The following is a 19,653-nucleotide window of genomic DNA, read 5'->3' on the forward strand; positions in this document are numbered from 1 at the left end:
TTATAGTACATTTAATATGAGACGAGAACCAACACAACCTGTCTTTGTGCACCTCCATCTCCTTTCTTTTGGGGTAGATAATTATCATTGCCTAAATTATCAAAGGAAGTGACTCAGCATCACCACAGTTTGTAAGAATGAATTCCAAGATGATGAAGCTTTTCATATTGCTAAAATTAATTATATCTGCCTGTTATGCCAGACCCCTGTGCAAAACTAAGAAATTTATGTCTGGGTTCAGATATCATAAAAGAACAGCTGTAACAAATAAAGCACTGCTTTATGAATCTAAGTAGTTCCTGCTATTAGATTTTGAACACTTTACTTATGTGAAAAATGAACCAACATGTCTGAGTTTTAAGAAGGCTCAAGTATGTTTTTTTTAATTGTTCATGAAATACACTCTCAATCAAAATTAATTGATTTTGAATCTGAAATTTTACATTCTTTTAAAATGCATTTATTCTCATATTTGCAAAATAAAGTTAGGAATATTTTGAATTAAAATATAACCATGCAACTTTTAAGCATGAAAATATAAATAGAAATACTGTAATCTAGTAAACAGAATAGAGGGGTGGGACTCAGGAGTCCTGTGTTCTGTTCTGTCCTGTCTCACCACTTGCTATGTGGTCTTAAGCCAGCCAGTTAACTTCCATTTACAGTTTTCCTCAGTGTTCAGATTTGAAGGTGTGCAGTGGTACTGTGTTACTCTCCTGAGCTGCAACCTTGTGCTTTAGAATAGAAGCTTTTGTTTAAAAAAAAGTAAAACTCAAGCCTTCAGTGTTGCGCAGGAAACCTTTAGAATGTGAATTGAATGTATCTTGATGCAGCAATGTCTGTTTGAGTTTGTGAGAACATAAAAAAATAAGTCTGAGGAATCGGAGTTGAACCTCAGTGGTGTTAACTCAGGTTCTCAGCAATGGATTATTTAAACATCAACTAATTTAACAATTTCACTACCGATCAAAGCATGTAACAAAGGAGTGTGTGAGCGATATGTTGTTTTAGTGTTGTGAGTGGATGGAACTTGAGAGAGTTCCACCATTTATTTTTTCCCCAAGGAGGAAACAAGCTCAGGTAATCCAAGGGAGCCCGCCTAGCATGATCATGTTTTAAACATCTCCACAATCTACTTCCGGACAACATATTTTTCTGTTTCAAGTGTGTGGATCTTATTTTGTGGACAGGAATTGGTTTGTGGGAGGAGCTTGGAAGAGTACCACTACCTTTTATTTTCAATTTGACCCCTGCTTTTCCCCATTTGTAAAATAATGGTAACATTTACTGACACACCATTGTGGGCTGAAAAGTGCTATATATGTGCAACGTTTTTTTACATTTTTTTCTTAATTTATTGCAACAAATTCAGTGCCGATTACAAACAGTGAAACATATACAGTGTTTGCACTGCTGCGAAAGTACAGTATTAAAACTACATTCCCCTGTAGTTTAAGTAAATAGATAAATAAATTAACAGGCCAGAAGGGATCATCTGGTCTGACCTCTTGTATAATACAGCCCATGGGACTTCCCTGAATTAATTCCTATTTGAATTAGAACATAATTTTTGAATCAAGATTTCTTAAAAGATGTCAGTGATGGAGAATCCACCACAGTTCTTGGTAAATTGTTCCAGTGGTTAATTACCATCATTGTTAAAAATGTATACCTTTTTTCTGGTCTAAATTTGTATAGCTTTTACTTCCAGATGTTGCATCTTGTTATACATTGTCTGCTGGACTGAAGAACCCATTACCATTTTGTGTTACTTAAAACTGTGATCAAGTCACCCCTTTTTGTTAAGATAAATAAATTGAACTCCATGAGTCCATCATTATAAGGCATATTTTCCAGTCCTTTCATCATTCTCATGGCTCTTGTCTGATTGATATATAGTATTCTTCACTTCCTATCCTACCGTGACCTAAAATGGTTTTAGTCTTTCCTGGAGGAATGCGCCCAATGATCAGTGATTGGAAACTGCACCTCCACAACTAGACCTCTCCCTTGTGGAGTACCACAAATATCAATTCTCTCCTCTGTCCTATTCAACATCTATGTGCAGCCACTAGTGAACTGGTCAGATGACAAGGACTCAAGTGCCAACAATACACACATGACCTTCAGCTCTATCTATCCTTCATCACATTGATCACGCTATTAGGGCCAAGATGGTCCAGTGCTCAGATGCGATCAGTTCGTGGATGGTGACCAGCTGGTTGAAGCTGAACCCGAGCAAGAGAGAGAAGATGTTGGTGGGCAGAGGAAAGCATTTTGTAGAGCAGTGATCAGGCAGCCATGATGCAGTCCTCACTGGTTGCAGGGACACACCCACAATTGGACAATTTAATCTGTAATTTAGGAGTGCTCCTGGATTTCTCACTGACACCAAGCTTTTGCATAGTGCCATCCATGAGCAATGTTTTCTACCATCTCTGGTTGATTAGGAGATTCCATCCCATTCTGATGAACAATGAATTAGCCTCAGTAATTCATGCCTTCATCACCCCTTATCACATTTCGGTAGTCCAGCTATACCTGGGCATGAAGACTTTGGTCCTTAGGGAACACCAAATGGTACAGAATGCTACAGCACATCTCAGTAACACATCAGGCTACTGCAAACACATCAAACCTATCCTCTGTTCCCTAAATTGGTTTACCATAGAATATCAAGTCAAGTTCAAGATCTCAGTCCTCATCCTGGGGCCAGGTGATGGAGGGCATTGAAGATATCTAAAAGATCAACTAAACCTCCAGAGTGAAGACTGCAATCAACAACTTTGCTCCCCTGGAACAATGGAACTCGCTCCAATAAGGGCAAAGCTTATCTCTGTGTGAGGGTGTGGAATGAGCTCCCACAGAAAGTAGAGACCATCACAAACCTCACCATCTTTTGGTCTAAGTGGAAGCCCCATTTCCTTACTGCACCTTCTTTAAAATAGAGAGCTCTGTGTGTGTATTGTGTTTTTTTTATATATATATATTTTTAAATAAGATACCCCATTGCACACATTTTCTCCTTGGGAAGAGGGTGAGAGAACAAACATCTGACAGATAGTAGTCATGTTATTTAATGGACTACTGGAAGGTGCTCAGATACTACGTGATAAGCACAATAGTATAGAATAGACACTGCTCTGCGTTGACATGTACAGTTAATTAGATGCTACTCTTCAGTGGTGTGTGATCACAAATTACTTTTTAAAAATACACAGGGATTTGAACATATGAAGTGCTATATAAAGTACTCTGAAGAATCAGCCCATGGGCATCTCAACTTGGGTACTTAAAATTAGTGTACACTTCTGATTAATCTGTGTAATTCCACTTCACAGCATTATGAAATTAATTTAATTTCTATAATCCATAACTATAGTGATGAGCACCATGGAAAAGACCAGGAGGAAATTAATAATTCAGTCTTCAGAACAAGGTTTTAATAGTGTGCAGTAAATAAAGCATGGGGCCACTCATTGAGCAATTAAGATAAAAACAAAATACTGAATAGCTGCTTATTCAATAAACCCTGTCCATCTTGTGCACTGATCACGAGGCAGTTCTGCCAGTTTTAGTTAACCAGGCCCCAATCCCAATGGATTAGAGCCCTGCACAGATACAAAATTTGTATCTGCATCCGATTCCATGATCTTCAAAAATGATCCATGGATATCCACAGATTTGCAGGGCTTTACATATAAAATTTGGATCTGCATCCATCTGTGATCTGCAAAAATGGTCCACAGAGTAGATATAAAGCAGATATCTGTAGATTTGCAGGGCTCTACCGGTAGAGGAGAGAAATCAGATGAAAGGCAAAAGGCTCAGTTCTCTAGTGCAGACACCCAAAGAAGCACCAATAATAACCATTCCTTCCACTATTTAAGTGCAAAATATTAGTGTGTTCTACGTAATGTTTGCTCTCATTACAAAGGCCTCTATGTTTAGACCATGGAGGGAAATTGTTAGTGTTAAAAGCCTTTTGTTGGAAAAGACCAGTTTCTTGCAGGGTGGATTTGGTTTAAATCAAATTGGTTTAAATCATGATTTAAATCACTAGTCAGGAAGACTCGATTTAATCCTGGATTTCTACATAAAAGTGCATTCTGGTTGGTTGTTATAACCTTAATACATATTCTTCACAACTCAGATAGATGTAGGTTTCATTTTTAGTAGGTACACACTATACATTTTTAAGTGATTTATTTTGAAAACTTTTCAGATTAGTTTTACAGTTATATCAGAAAATGAATGACTGTTTGGTTATTTCATTTACCAAAGGTAATTGAAGCAGATAGTTCACCTCCCAATGACTTCATAAATATCTCCAATTGAACAGGTTAATCATTAATATTTGGAGGATTTTCTTGCCAAGCTGTATTAGGAGAAGAACATCGCCAGACAGACATTTAAATTGTTTTATTTAACTAAAACAACAATGTTGTGAATTCTGGATTTTTGTCTTCAACAGCAAACATATACTATTTTAACAAAACAAGCATATGAATTTTTGAATTTAATTAAACATTCAAGTTTTTTAAAATCAGGTTTGTTTTTGTTAAAATTGTTTTTAACTAAAATAGTTAAATGAAATATTAAAAAAAATTAAATTGACTGTCAGCCAGGTCAACATGAGAAACTTCAAATATTGGGTTCTGCAGCTAACTCAGTCGTCTTCACCTTCATTTTCCTGTTTGTTCATAATCTGGAAAAGAAAAACAAGCTTTCTTGCTTTTTCAGGTCCCGAACGATTTCTCAAATTGGAATGAATTAGTCCAAAGAAAGAAAATATTCTTTCTAGACCGGCAGAAGAAGCTACTGCTGTTAAAAGTGAGATTATCACTTCAACAGTCTCTGAATCTAAGTGCTTAAGTGACTTCCACCAGTTCACTGGTGTGACCTTTCTTTAAAACATCATCAGCAAACATATATTTCTTGAATGGTTCACCCTTATCTCTGAAGTTTATTATAGTTGGCATTATGGAGGGATGATTGCTGGATGTCCATGTCATAGCCAACTCCTCTTCTTCAGCAGTTAAGGTTTGACCATAGTATCGAGTATTGAGAATATTTGCAAGAAAATGAGCTGGAGATAGTGCTTGTCCCATTCGTTTTTTTAATGCTTGTAATTTAACTCCATCATTGCATATTTCTCTTTTTTAGATCTCACTCAGTTCCTTCCAAATTTCAGCAGCATCAGCAATAAAACAGCTATTTCTCTGCATTTTGTTCAAGGCTATAGAAATAGGCTTTAGGGTACACAGCATGTGTTCAACATTTCTCTTAAGCCTAATGTTGAGAACTTTGGCTGTGACAGTGCCGTCTATTTTTTTTTCCACAATTTTGTTCACAAACTGTCATTAGATTAGGCCAGTTCTTGACATAGTGCTCAAAACAGTCCACTACTGAGTTCCATCGCACGTCTTGTGGGAGAGTTAGCTTGGTTCCTCCCACTTTTTTCAGAGCAGCTGCTGCAAAGTGGTTGTTATGGAAGTATTTTGCAGTTTCAATAACATTAACCTTTATTTCTGGAACACTGAAGTCTTTGGGCTTGGCTACACCTGCGAGTTACAGCGCAGTAAAGGACCCCCGGGCGCACTAGCTCACTCCCCATCCACACTGGCAAGGCACGTAGAGCGCTCTGACTCTGCGGCTACAGCGCTGCTGGTACTCCACCTCGGCCTTGGCTACAATGCCCGGGTGTCAGTGTGAATGAGGTGTTGCATTACTGCGCTCTGATCCGCCTCTGGAAATCCCCTTAAGTCAAGTGGTCACTCTTGTCATTGTTTTGAACTCCGTTAGGAATTTGGAAATGCCCTTTCAAAGCTCCATTTCTGACAGCCGGCATGCAAGCCGTTACTGTGGAATGCTGTGTGTGAGAGAGAGAGGCGGGGGGAGAGAAGGGTCTGCTGCTGTCTGAACTTACAAGACAGCATTCTGACATGCTCTCAGCCCCCCCCCAACCCATTCTCTCTCCCCCCACATACACACAACACACTCCCTGTCACACTCCACCCCACCCCTCCCATTTTAAAAGCACATTGCAGTCACTTGCATGCTGGGATAGCTGCCCATAAAGCACCGGTCCCAGTGCCGCTGCAAGTGCCGCAAATGTGGCCACGCCAGTGCACTTGAAGCTGTCAGTGTGGACAGACTGCAGCGCTTTCCCTACTGCGCTCTACGAAGGCTGGTTTAACTCAAAGCACTCTACATCTGCAAGTGTTGCCATGCCCTTTGGCTAGGAGGTGCATCAAATGAACACTGCAACTGTATGTTATTAGCTTGGGATTCTCTTCTAAATAATTTCTTCTCATCTTGGATACATTTGCAGCATTGTCTGTGACCAAGCTGCATATTAGACATTTGAATTTTTTTTCACAGTTTTGTTACAGCTTTTACTGCTACTTCTTGTAAGTATTCTGTTGTGTGTGCATTTCCTGATGTATCAATTGTTTCTGTAAGGGAGACATTCCCTTCTGTTGTCACACAAGCACATATAACAGGATCATTGTGGACATTGCTCCACCCATCAAGACTCAGGTTAACAATTTTACCTTCTAGACCTTTAGCACACTGCTCAATTTCTCTTTCATACACTTTATCCAGCAATTTGCCTGCGACATCTGCTCTGTTGGGTGGACTGTAACCTGTTCTTAATAACTGACCCATGTTAATGAAGTGTGGGTTCTCAAACATATGGAAAGGATAGTTTGTTGCATAAACAAACTGAGCAATCTTTTCATCAATTACCTCTTTTTTGTAATCTGCTGGTTCTTATCACAAACTTATCTATGGTTATTTCTGGATGATGGAGATTTTTTTTCTTTTTGCTACAGGTGATATACTGTGGCTATGTGACATACATGATGTGACTGAAACACTATCATTGGCAGATAACTCTGAAACTATAGAAAATGAAGGTGACCTTGAAGTGGATGGTCTTCAGAATCCTGTATGTTGAGGATTGATTCTCCTAAACAAAATAAGTCAATGCAGTTATTTAATTATTATTACCATACTGCTCATTTGGTATTACTCATTGCATTCACTGACACTCACTACTACTTTAAAAGTGAAATTGTAAAAGGGAGATCTGCCTATTTCAGCTATTTATTTTTATCACAACTGCATCTAAAATGATAGTACCATAGAGTAACAACTATCTTTTTTGCTCAAACATGAGAATTCAAGAGTAGTCCAGAAGGAAGACAGGCAGTCCTTAAGAAAGAAGTATGAAATAAAAAGTTTACCAATCTGAAGATCCTGCATGTTCAGACATGTTCCTTTCATCATCTTCAATGCAGCTTCCTCCTGAGAAGGAACACTTCTCATGATGTTTTCATTCAGGCAGCCAGGCCTTGCATTTCTTTGGGCTTGGCTACACTTACAGTTTGCAGCGCTGGTAGTTTGCAGCGCTGGTCATCCAGCTGTGTAGGAGCAGCGCTGGTGTGTGGCCACACTCACAGCTACCAGCGCTGGTGTGTGGCCACATTTGCAGCATTTCCAGCGCTGTTGGGAGTGATGCATTATGGGCAGCTATCCCAGCATTCAAGTGGCCACAACGTGCTTTTCAAAAGAGGGGGGTGGAGTGGGGTCTAGTGTGACAGGGAGCAGGGGGAGAGAGAGAGAGTGGATTTTTGGAGCCAACACTGTGTGTTAGCTTCCTGACTTGAAAAATCAGAACATTTTTCCGACCCCTTAGTCTTAACTCTTAATTGCAAACAGCCTGCAGGCAACACGACTCCCCGCTGTTTCCCTGCCTGCCTCTCATTTGATTGTTTACAGCCAGGTACAGATGATCACAGCAAACAGGAGCTCTGTTTGTTTTTTAGATAGCAGCAGCGGCAACGGAGGAGCTCCACAGAGCTGTTCACAACAGGGAGGAGGATCTCATTTGATTGTTCATAGATTGATCATAGCAAACAGGAGCTGATAAGCAGCTCCGGTAGAAAGGGAGCTCCGGAGGTTCACAACAAAACAAAGACAGGCTGCATAACAAAACAAAGGGAGTAATTTAGTTAAAAGCATTCTGGGATATCTCCTTATTCCCTGGAGGCCAATAAAAGCGCTGGTGTGTGTCCACACTTGATGAGCAGCGCTGGATCACCAGCGCTGCAATCGCTACACCCCAACCTGGCCAGGTGTACAGCCAGCGCTGCAGCCAGGGAGTTGCAGCGCTGGATGTGCCTTGCAGGTGTGGACGGTTACTAATTGCAGCGCTGGAAAGCCTCTACCAGCGCTGCAACTTGCAAGTGTAGCCAAGCCCTTTGTAGCACTGTTTGCATTTTGCATGCATGCCTGTTCTACTCACAGGTAGAGGAACTTCATTAAAATATTCCCAAACTGGGCCTCTTTTACGGCCTGCTGCCATTATAGGTTTTCCCTTCTAGTGAGAGAATGGTACAGAAGATCTCAAATCAATGAAGGCTACACTCAGAAAGACCTCAAGACTTCTGGAATATGCTGCTAAAACAGTTTCACCTTTTTGTTTCTACTGCCTGTCCCTCCCTTCTCACATTTATCTCCAGACTTCTCCTTGTCCAGATCTATTCCGCCCCCAACAATCTTCTATTCATTGAACTTTTTGAAACTTTGCACTTATAGAGAGAAATAAGGGACTGACTCTGTGTACACAAATTTGCAGAGGGACAATAGGGTTGAGGTCTGTTGTTTCTCACCTCTATATGTTTATTTATTTACAAACATTTTTGCTGTTAACAAGCATGTTATCTCAGGAGACACAAATGCAGTTCTCAAACTGTGGAAAACTAATCATCTCTGATTGTATCTTCTCTAGACTGAGCACTGAGTCCCATTGGGTAGATAGAAAGATTAACCTAAATAATCTATACAGAAGCCCCTGGGGCCCCATAAAATTGGGTCCCTAATCCATGAACTATTAGAACTCATTTACAAAACTTTTCTTAAACATTACATGAATATATTGTCTCATACTATAGAATTAGAATTTATAATCCCTATTCCATGATGAGATATCTTTGAGCTATAATGTATCTTAATTAAAACTACCTTTAGATGGGTTTTTTCCTCAAAAAGCATTTTATCAAAAAAATCCAATTTAAATAAAAATCTTTTTTTTATTTTATTTTTTTTTAAATCATTGATTTTATCCACCCTGGTTTGCTTCCATGAAAACTTCATGAGGATGATAGGTATGATCTTAGTTGTGTGTTTGTATTTAAATGTGATTATATTCTAAAAAGACACTGTAAAATGGTATTAACATGCTCCATGTTTGTTGTGTCTCAGTGACTCCATAGCAAATTTGCTAAGTTTATAGGTAAAAAGATGGAGTCTTTTCACGATGCTATTCAGTTTTACATCATTGTAATTCCACTCGAGTAACTCAGTGGAGTTACGCTTCCATAAAACTGGAGTAATGCAATGATGAATCTGGGCCCTAGTCTTCCAACCGTCTGCCATAAAGACCAGGTTCTAAAATGCATACTAGAAAGAGTAGATGGAATTTGTTTGAAAATAAAACTTACTTTGTTCAATTTAATCTCCAGTGTCACATACAATAACCTCCTCCTATGTATATTGAATAAAATGTAGTCATAGTGCTATACATTAAGTTCTGATGGACAGGCATATTAAATATTCAGTTGATTTTTTCCCAGTGGGGCAGTAGATTTAAAGCTACAAAAATATAAAATTAAGGAAGAAGTTTTTGCCAGAATCTGAACCTGGATTTCATTAATATATGCTGTCATTTCACTATAAAAATACATCTGTTTCAGTGCTCCAGAAATTTTAGGCACACAATAGAGTAATAAAGTGATTTTATAACTTGGGTAATACTCTACCAATAGAATCTTATTTCCCTCACTGCTTGTATTGAGTCAACTAGGTAGTGAAATTGTGATATACTGTAGGTAAGGAATAAACAGGGTTGTCACTGCAGTAAATGGAAAATTGAAAAGCAGCATATGAGATCATATGTTGTAGAGAGAACATCCAAAATCCTACGAATATCTCACCAAAATTTAGTATAGCTAGTAAGGTTGTCACTTTGAACTTTTTTTGGTACTATCCTATGTCTTTGTCTGCATTTTTCTGCCCACCAGTCCAGCTCCACTAGTGACAGCAGTAATGGGAACCCTAGTGTAAAGAAGTTGTCTTTTGTCATTGGCATATTTTTACACTGTCATCCAACCCTCCTCCAAAGAGGTCTAATGACATTGTAGTGAGGCAGAATAGCCTCCCACTGAGTCCCAGGGGGTGGGCCCACCCTCTGAACCCTGGTGGGTGGAGCCAGGTTGTGATCACCCCTCACACCAGAAGTTAAGGGGCAAAACAGGAAGTATAAAGGGCGGGTCCTGAAGCTCCGTTGGGCTGTAGCTGCTGAAGGAAACAGATGCCTCCTGCCCACTTCCAAGCTGGGAGACTGCACCCTGCCGAGCTGAGGACTGGCCAGAGCCGCTGGAGCCACCTGCTGACCAAGCCACAGAGGAGTTGCTGGGACTGCCCCATACCTTCTACCCTGAGGAAACAGAGGCCTCCCCCCCGGATCCAGGTACACTCGGAGGGGAGGACTGGTCTGGGGCAACTGACCTTAGTCTGGCTGTGCTGCTGCTGGATTCCCCGCTAACCCAGTGGTGGAATATTACACTAGTGTTAGGGCCCTGGGTCAGGGCCCCCCCATGAGCCAACCAACCCCTGCAGGGGCAGCCTCCCCTCTCCAAGTCATGAGGCCTGCGTTTGTTGGCTGTCTGCCAGAGTTAGTACACCCGACCTCTGTGCTGCTCTGTCCTGACTGTAGATCAGAGCCTTGAAACTGTTTGTGGCCCTGCCCTGACAGAGGGCCTGGGCCCACGGACCGTGGAAGTCCTGTCCTTACTATATGCCTGGGCTTTAAACTATTTGTTGCCCCGTCCTGATTGAGGCTCTGGGCCCAGAGACTCTTAACTGTTTGCAACTCTGCCTAAATTACAGCTGTAGTGAGGTGGAGCAGCCTCCCACTGACTCAGAGTGGGAGGGACTGCTGTTAACCCACTACACTTGATGGAAAATGTGAGCAGCAACCTGACCCCTGCAGTGGGATTATGGATGTGTGAAAGTGGCCATTTTAGATGCCTTGGACATCATGCTGGAGACCTTCTGCCAGCAATTTCCAGCTAAGACCTACCCACCGGGGTCCCAGCCATGGGTCATAGCCCAGGAGATAAAAGACCTCCACTGGTGATGGCTGCACCCTGAGCGATGGTCAGCCAGCGAGATTGCCATAGAGCAGCTCGTCCATGTCCTCCCACCCTGGGGAGGATTTGGTTACTCCAGCACTGACCCACAACACTTAGTGCGGCTGTCACCTTAATGGAGGACTTCTTGGCTGCTGAGACCACTATTGGGCCAGGAGCCTGAGCCCCAGCCTCAGTGCCTGGTTCAATGCTCCCCGGCACAGCAAGGAAGCCCAGGCCCAAGGCCAAATGACACCCTGGAGTCCAAACCCATGATGCTGGGGTCAGTGACGCCCCTTGGTGACCTGAGCCAGCATGGCACATACGTTCCGATGGCTCTGATAAGAAGAGTCGAGACCACAAACCAAGTCTCTCCACGGGGGTGGTCCCCCGTGAAGGGACCAGGTCAACTGGAAGTGGGACCCTGCTTCTCCTGCGGCCAGGTTAGGCACTTACAATGAGAATGCCCTGAGATGGACTGCAGCTTTGGCCGAGTCTATACCGGAGAGTCTCATGTCCACAGACAGTCCACCCCAAAGCTAACAACCACCGTGGAAGTTGAGCGAAAACGAGTCACAGTGCTCATAGACTCAGGCTGTGGGCAAACCTGGGGAGACCCCATGGCAGAAGGAATGAGGCTGAGGAACCCCAAGGGGGACTCCCTGATGAATCCATGGTCCCAATGCCACCTCTAGATCTCCTGGAGGAGGCTCCTGCAATGACCCCCCCTTTCAGATTTTTGTTGCGACCAGAAGGACGACCCCACCCTCAGCTGGGCCTATGAACAGGTAGCCCAGGTTGAGAGAGACCTGACTGATCCCCTGAGGGCTGCACACTGACCCCAATTCGAGCTGACAAGTGATTGCTTCTACCGCATTGATTGGGACCCTCAAATTCAGGAAATTCCGACCCAATTGGCCATCCTCACTGTCATAGGAAGGCCATCTTGAAGCTTGCCCACAACGTTCCCATGGCTGGCTATTTGGGACAAGAGAAGACACTGGCCCAAATCCTATCTCACTTCTTCTGGCTGGGAGTCCATCGTGAGGTTAGAGGTTATTGTAGTTCATGCCCCGAGTACCAGCTTGCCGTCCCACGGAGAGTATCAAGCTCCCTTGGTCCCATTGGCGATAGTGGAGGGGTCTTCTTTGAGCAGGTCACGCTGAACCTGGTGGGGCCCCTCCTGAAGAGTAATGCTAGGCTTTGTTATATCCTATATACCCCGAGGCTGTCCCACTATGGAACACCGCCGCCCGTACCATTGTGGTGGAGCTGGTAAAGATATTTGCCCGAGTTGAACTGCCCCAGGAGATCCTAACTGATCAGGGAACCTACTTCACTTCCCGGCTGCTCTGCCAGGTATGCACAATATTGGGCATTCAGAAATTACAGACCTTGGTGTATCACCCCCAGACTGATTTGGCTGGTTGAGCATTTTAACAGTACCCTAAAAGACACGCTGCAAAAGTTTCCCCTGCAAGAATTACACCAGTGGGACCAGCTGATCCTACCACTATTGCTCGTTGTCAAGGAAATGCCCCAATCATCCACCAAATTCTCCACCTTTGAGCTTCTGTACGGCCAGCAGCCCCATGGGCTGCAGGATCTAATGAGAGAGGCCTGGGAGCTAGGCCATCAGCCGCCCAGGAACTCTTGTAGTATGGCCTGCAATTTCAGGTACACCTTGCTCGTGCAGGTGCCCTTGCGAAAGAGAATCGGCAGGCATCCCAAGGATCCCAGGAACGAAACTACAATCAGGGGGCCTGGGCCCGCACATTTGAGCCCAGAGACAGGGTGCTCTGCTTCTTCCCTCAGAAGAGTCGAAGCTCCTCACCAATTGGTAACACCCTTAAGAAGTAGTCCGCCGGGTGGGACCAGTCACATATGAGGTCCACCAGATGGACTGGAAAAAGAAGCAGCAGATCTATCATGCAAACCTCATGAAGCCTTGGTTTACACATGAGGGACTGTTGATTGCCCTGTATCCTCCTGAGCTGGCCCTAGATTCCCAGGTTCCTGATATGGTTGAGACTGAGGAGCTACAACTGAGTGACACCCTATTGGCCGAGCAACAGAAACAAGCTCGGTGCCTGCTGACTGCTTCCACACAACTTTCACCACACTCCAGGCCACACCTCAGTCGTGTGGCACACTATCCAGACGACAGATGCGGGAGGTCATTGAGAAAGAGGTCCGATGGTGGAGTTGGGGGTCGTAGAGCAGTCACAGAGTCAGTGGCGCAGTCTCATCATGTTGGTCGCAGAGCCCATTGGGACTCTCCGATTCTGTATAGACTTCTGGAAGATAAATGCAATCTCAAAGTTCGACGCTTACCCAATGCCCTGGATCGATGAGCTTCTCGACCGCCTTGGAATAGCCAGGTACTTCATGACACTCTACCTCATGAAAGGGTACTGGCAAATCCCCTTGGATCCGAGTTCCAGGGAGAAGACAGCATTTGCCACTCCGACCAAGTTATATCACTTCACAAGGATGCACTTCGGCCTCCATGGAGCCCTGGCAACCTTTCACTGCTTGATGGACCGTCTTCTAAGTCCCCATATGGAGTATTCTGTGGCCTACTTAGATGATGTAGTGATCTACAGCCACCTCTGGGAAGATCATTTAAACCAGGTGGCTGCCATCCTTTGGACCCTGCAGGACCCTGGGTTTGCTGCCAATCCAAAAAAATGCCAGATTGGGTGGTAGGAGACTATGTACCTGGGATAGACTCTGGGATGAGGCCTCGTGCCCCCTCATAGGGAAGGTCCAGGCTCTGCAGGCCTGCCTGGCACCTACTACGAAGTGACAGGTACGACAGTTTCTAGGCTTAGCTGGGTATTACTGATGCTTTGCGCCCCAGTTTTCGTCCATTGCAGCACCCTTCATGGCACTTTTAGGCACCAAGGACAGCCCGCACCGCTGGTCGCTGGAGCGTGAAGACACGTTCCAAGTCCTCAAGGAAAGCCTGTGCCGGTAACCCATGTTCTTCAGCCCTGACTTCAACCGTGAGTTCCTGGTCCAAACGGATGCTTCAGATGTGGGGCTCGAGGCAGTCCTCTCCCAAGAGGTGGATGGAGAAGAGCATCCCATTTTCTATATCAGTCGGAAGCTCTTCCCCTCCAGAATGTAACTATTCAGTTATCAGGAAGGAGGCACTCGCTGTTAAATAGGTTATCAATGCCCTCAGATACTATCTTCTCGGGGCTCCTTTCATACTGATCACTGACCATGCACCCTTAAAATGGCTAAATACCATGAAAAATACCAATGCCAGATTGATGAGATATCTCACCCTCTAGCAATATGCCTTTACCATCCAACTCCAGGGCAGGTAAGGATAATGCTAACGAGGACTTGTCTCACCAGGGGAGAGTCAAGATGCCAGCCCTGAAGACCAGGAGCTGGATTTAAGGGGTGGGGGGTGGTGTATGAGACAGAGTGGCCTCCCACTGAGCCGGGGGGGAGGGACCAGTCTCTGAACCCTGGTGGGCAGAGCCAGGCCATGCTGACCTCTCCCACTGGAAGTCAGGGGGCGGAACAAGTATAAAGGGCGGGTCCTAGAGCTCAGTTGGGCTGCAGCCGCTGAAGGAGCCAGATGCCTCCCGCCCACTCCTAGCTGGGAGACTGTACAGGACCCCTGCGGAGCTGAGGACTGGCCAGAGCCACTGGAGCCACTCGCTGACTAAGCCATGGAGGAGTGTCTGGGACTGCTGCTTGCCTTCTACCCTGAGGAAATGGAGGGTATACCCCGAGGGGAGGGGAGGAAGCGTCCCAGGGGCAACCAGCCCTAGTCTGGATGCATTGCTGCTGGAGACCCGATCAGCGTGTTGGTGACTCAGTGGCAGAATACTCCACTACTGTTAGGGGTCGGGGCCGGGTGGGCCTGAGCCCCTCCCCCCCTCCGGTCCCCCCCCCGCTGCAGTGGCAGCCTCCCCTCTCCAGGACAAGAGGCCTGCTTTTGTCGGCTGTCCACCCGAGCTAGGATGCCCGACCTCTGTGCTGCTCTGGCCTGGCTGTAGGCCAGAGCCTTAAAACTGTTTGCTGCCCCGCACTGACTGAGCGCCAGGCCTTAGAGACTTGTGCAGCTCTGCCCTGGCTGTAGGCCCAAGTCTTGAAACTGTTTGCAGCCCTGCCCTGACCGGGGGCCTGGGCCCATGGACCCTGGCAGCCCGGCCCTGACTATATGCCTTGGATTTAAACTATTTGTTGCCCCGCCCAGATTGAGGGCCTGAGCCCAGAGTCTCTAATTATTTGTAACTCTGCCTAATTACAGGTGGAGCCATCATCTGTGCCATGCCCTGCTAATTCCCTGACTGTAGGCAAGGACTGTAGTGAGGCGGGGAGTGGCCTCCCACTGACCCAGAGGGGGAGGGACTGCTGCTAACCCACCACAGGCAGAGTGAAATCCAGGCCAGTTGAAAATAGAAAACTCCCATTGACTTCAAGAGGGCCAGGATTTCACCCATTGTGTTAAAATTGCTAGTAATTAGGGGATCTTTATCTACACTAACATGCCTAGAGTTGTTGCTGCCTGTGAAGTTAACCAGATCCATAGGTGCTGCTGAACCCCCTGTCCTGAAGAGATTTCCATCATATACATGGCTTGGTTCAATGGCTTTCAACACCCCCACTATATGAATTTTTCCTGAACCCCTGACCGGATCCTGGGCTGTTCTGGAGCTCCTGGTATAATTTAGGACTTGTCTATATGGGTACATTCAGGAAAATTAATCCAAATTAACTAAAGGTGTGAATTTAAATAGGATTAGTTTTAAACTGCATGAAACCCTTGTGTGGACGCTCTGATTCAGAATTAAAGTGCCCTTAATTTGGTTTATCCTAATTCACTTTGAATTAAGATAAATCCTATTGAGGTCACATTAATTTTGAATAAGAACATTACTGCAAGGGTTTAATGCACTTTAACTAATTCACTGAAATTGGATTAATTTTCCAGAATATCTCTATGTAAACAAGGCCCTGGACAACCCTGGGAGGGGGAGAGGGGCTCTGTATAATTTAAGGAATCCTACCCTGGTGTCTTATGAGCTGCAGTGTTGGCTCCAGAGTGCTCCAGGCTGAGGTGCCACCCTTGATATGTCCCTCCTGTTCTTACTCACATCACTATGCCAAGATTTGCAAGGGGTTCTCAGAAGACAACCTTAAGGCTGCGTGTCTGTGCTTCACTGGCAAATTCTCCCTGGATGGATCCTGGCCTGGAGTTTTAGAGCCCGTTTATTCTACCCCTCTGCCCTTTTACCTGGCACGAAGAGGTCTGAGCAGAGGTAAAGATCTTACCTCCTGGGTAGACACAGCTTTATTCACACAAGTCCTTATTCACACTGCAGGGGGACTGCTTACATTAATAATGTTACAGGATCAGGTGTTTGGTTACTCCAACATCTCCCTGAAAATGTCTGTTCTCCCTTGCTTCCCTCTGCCCTTGGCTCCCCTCCTCCCCCCTCCGCCATGATATTCTAAGAAAGAGGAGGCCCTTTCTCCCAACACCTTACCAGACAGATTCCAACAGATTGGACTGAATATGCTCCTGCTCATAATAACACTCATAGCCACCTTCCTGGACATGCTGTGGATCAACTTCAAATATATTACTGGACATTTTCAGCAATTCCTATTGAAAATAATGGAGGATTCATGGTTAATCCCACACACCACCACAACACACAGTTCTCCTTTGTTTTCCTTGCTGTCCTAGGACAGCAGGGTTTTAGACAAAGAATTAATCTACTCATTTATGGCATTTCACATTGATTTTTTTTTTATTACAACAAACATTGCTGATAAAAATATCCCCTCCTGTCAAGTTTCAGTCATAATAATAGTGATATACACAGCTTTATTTAGTTTTACATTGTGATTCTGTTATTCGCAAAATCTGAGAGAATGGTTATGCCTAACAAAGGCTGATGTGTAATGGCTCCCGTGACATGTCCTGCTTCTAAAACATTGTAACAAGGAACCTGCAAAACTCTGTTCCTAAAATGAAGTAGTTTCATATGGCGAGCACTGTAGGGCGCAACAAGGCAAAGCTTCTGGAGTCCGGTAAAGCCCTGCCTATGCTACATAAATAACCTTTGTGGTTCTATAACCATACTTTGCCTGCAGAGGTGTTACAGGACCATAGTGAACTCGCTATTGTAAAATATCTGGATACTGTGAAAAGTACTGTGTAAAACCAAATTCTATCCATTATATATGTTGCAATACCAAATTACTTGTTTATTTAAAAAAAAAAGAAAAAAAAAGAAAGAAAATGTCCTTTGCTGAAAATTTTTTAGTATGTAAAGTTTGAACCCAAAATGAATTGTAATAGCTGTGTTACAATAATCCCCACCCACCTCCCTGAGATAGAGTATATATAGTAGAACCTCAGAATTACAAACACCATGGAAATGGAGGTTGTTCATAACTGTGAAATGTTCGTAACTGAACAAAACATTATGATTGTTCTTTCAAAAGTTTACAACTGAACGTCAACTTAATACAGGTTTGAAACTTGAAGAAAAATGCTGCTTTTAATCATCTTAATTTAAATGAAACAAGCACAGAAATTTGTCATCTTTTTTTTTTTAACTTTCCCTTTTAGTTTTTTAGTAGTTTATGTTTAACACAGTACCATATTTGTGTTTTGGGGGGGGGGGGTTGGTTTGGTTTTTTGGGGGGTCTCTGCTGCGGCCTGATGGTGTACTTCTGGTTCGAAATGAGATGTGTGGTTAACGGATCAGTTCATAACTCTGGTGTTTGTAACTCAGAGGTTCTACTATAGTTGAAATGTTGACATAACCTTAACTATAGTGACAGGAATGGGACAGAAGGGGCATGTGTAAGAATTTAATTTGACACCTTTTGGAGGGGCATGTTCTGTGTCCGAGCAGAGAGCTCCCACCGTGGCCCTGAAACTGGGAGGAGCTCACTTCCGTGCCCTTCTGCCACTGTGGCCCTGGGCCAGGTGGAGTCCTGTGCCCCCAATGATTATTGGGAGGCCTGTGCCCAGGGGTGAGCTGCAGCGGGTTCGCACGGGTTCGCGGGAACCCGTTGTTAAATTTTAGCAGCCATTTTAGAACCGCTTGTTAAGGGCTGCTAAATTTAACAAAAGTTCCCGCCCACTCCTCTCCTGCTCCGTCCCCTTCTCCTCCCCCTCCCCTGCTTCCCGCGAATCAGATGTTCGCGGGAAGCCTGAACAAGCAGCATGGAGGCAGCCAGCAGGTAAGCTGGGGCGCGGAGGGGGAGGGGAGGTGCGGCTGGCTCAGCAGCTCCCGGTCCCAGACCGCGGCTCCCTCCAGCCCAGCGCCGGCCCGGGGAGTCGGGCCCCGCGGCTGCCGCCGAGCAGCCGGGCCCCGGTGCCGGCCCGGGGAGTCGGGCCGAGCGGACGGGCCCCGGCACCGGCCCGGCCCGGGGAGTCGGGCCGAGCGGCCGGGCCCCGGCGCCGGCCCGGGGAGGCGGGCCGAGCGGCGCCGGTCGGGGGTCTGGCAGAGTGGCCCCGGTCCCCGGGCAGTGTGGTAAGGGGCAGGGAGGGGTGGGTTGTGGGGGGGTGGATAGGGGTCAGGGCAGTCAGAGGGCAGGGAACAGGGGGATTGAATGGGGGCAAGGGTCCCGGGGAGCAGTCAGGAAAGAGCAGGGTTGGATGAGGTGGTGGGGGCACTCAGGGACAGAGAGAAGGGGTAGTTGTATGGGGTAGGGGTTCTGGGGGGCCATTGAGAATGAGAGGAGGGGTTGGGTGGGGCGGCAAGGGGCAGTCAGGGGACAGGGAAGGGGGGATGGGTCAGGGGTCTCGGAGTGTGTGTGTTAAGGAACATGAGGGGTTGGATGGGGCACGACCCCCCACCACGGAGGGGGGGGGAAGGAGGGAACCCGTTGTTAAAATTTTGGAGGGAGGAGGGAACCCGTTGTTAAAAAATTGGCAGCTCATCACTGCCTGTGCCCCTGCTTGCCTCCCCTTGTGCATGACCCTGCAAGACATTGGTTTGCAACCTGTGGTCCACAGACCCCTGGGGGTCTGCAGACTATGTCTAAGATTTCCAGAGACCCCCGTTTGAAATGTTGTAGGGGTCCACAAATGCAAAAAGATTGAAAACCACTGTTCTAAGATAATACAATGTCCTGTAGGTATATAATGCAGGACAGGCTAGGTTGGGAACCAGGGTGTCAATTTCTTTGAAAAAGAAGTTAGTAGATGTAATGTGCATCTTCTTTTAGGAAATGTTCCCTGAAAAGGAACTTTTTATTTTCTATACTGTTAACTAGTCTCATTATACATATGAAACTGGGTTTTACGTACAGCAAAGGCTCATGGTGAAATCCTGGTCCTGTTGAAGTCAAAGGGAGTTTTGCCATTGACTTCAATGGGCCCAGTACTTCACCCAGTGTCCCCTTTATGTGCAGTATAAATATTATACAGGTCATTCATGAACAAATATACAACTCTCAA

The sequence above is a fragment of the Mauremys mutica genome, chromosome 1 (assembly GCF_020497125.1).
Source record: "Mauremys mutica isolate MM-2020 ecotype Southern chromosome 1, ASM2049712v1, whole genome shotgun sequence".
Classification (NCBI taxonomy): Eukaryota; Metazoa; Chordata; order Testudines; family Geoemydidae; genus Mauremys; species Mauremys mutica.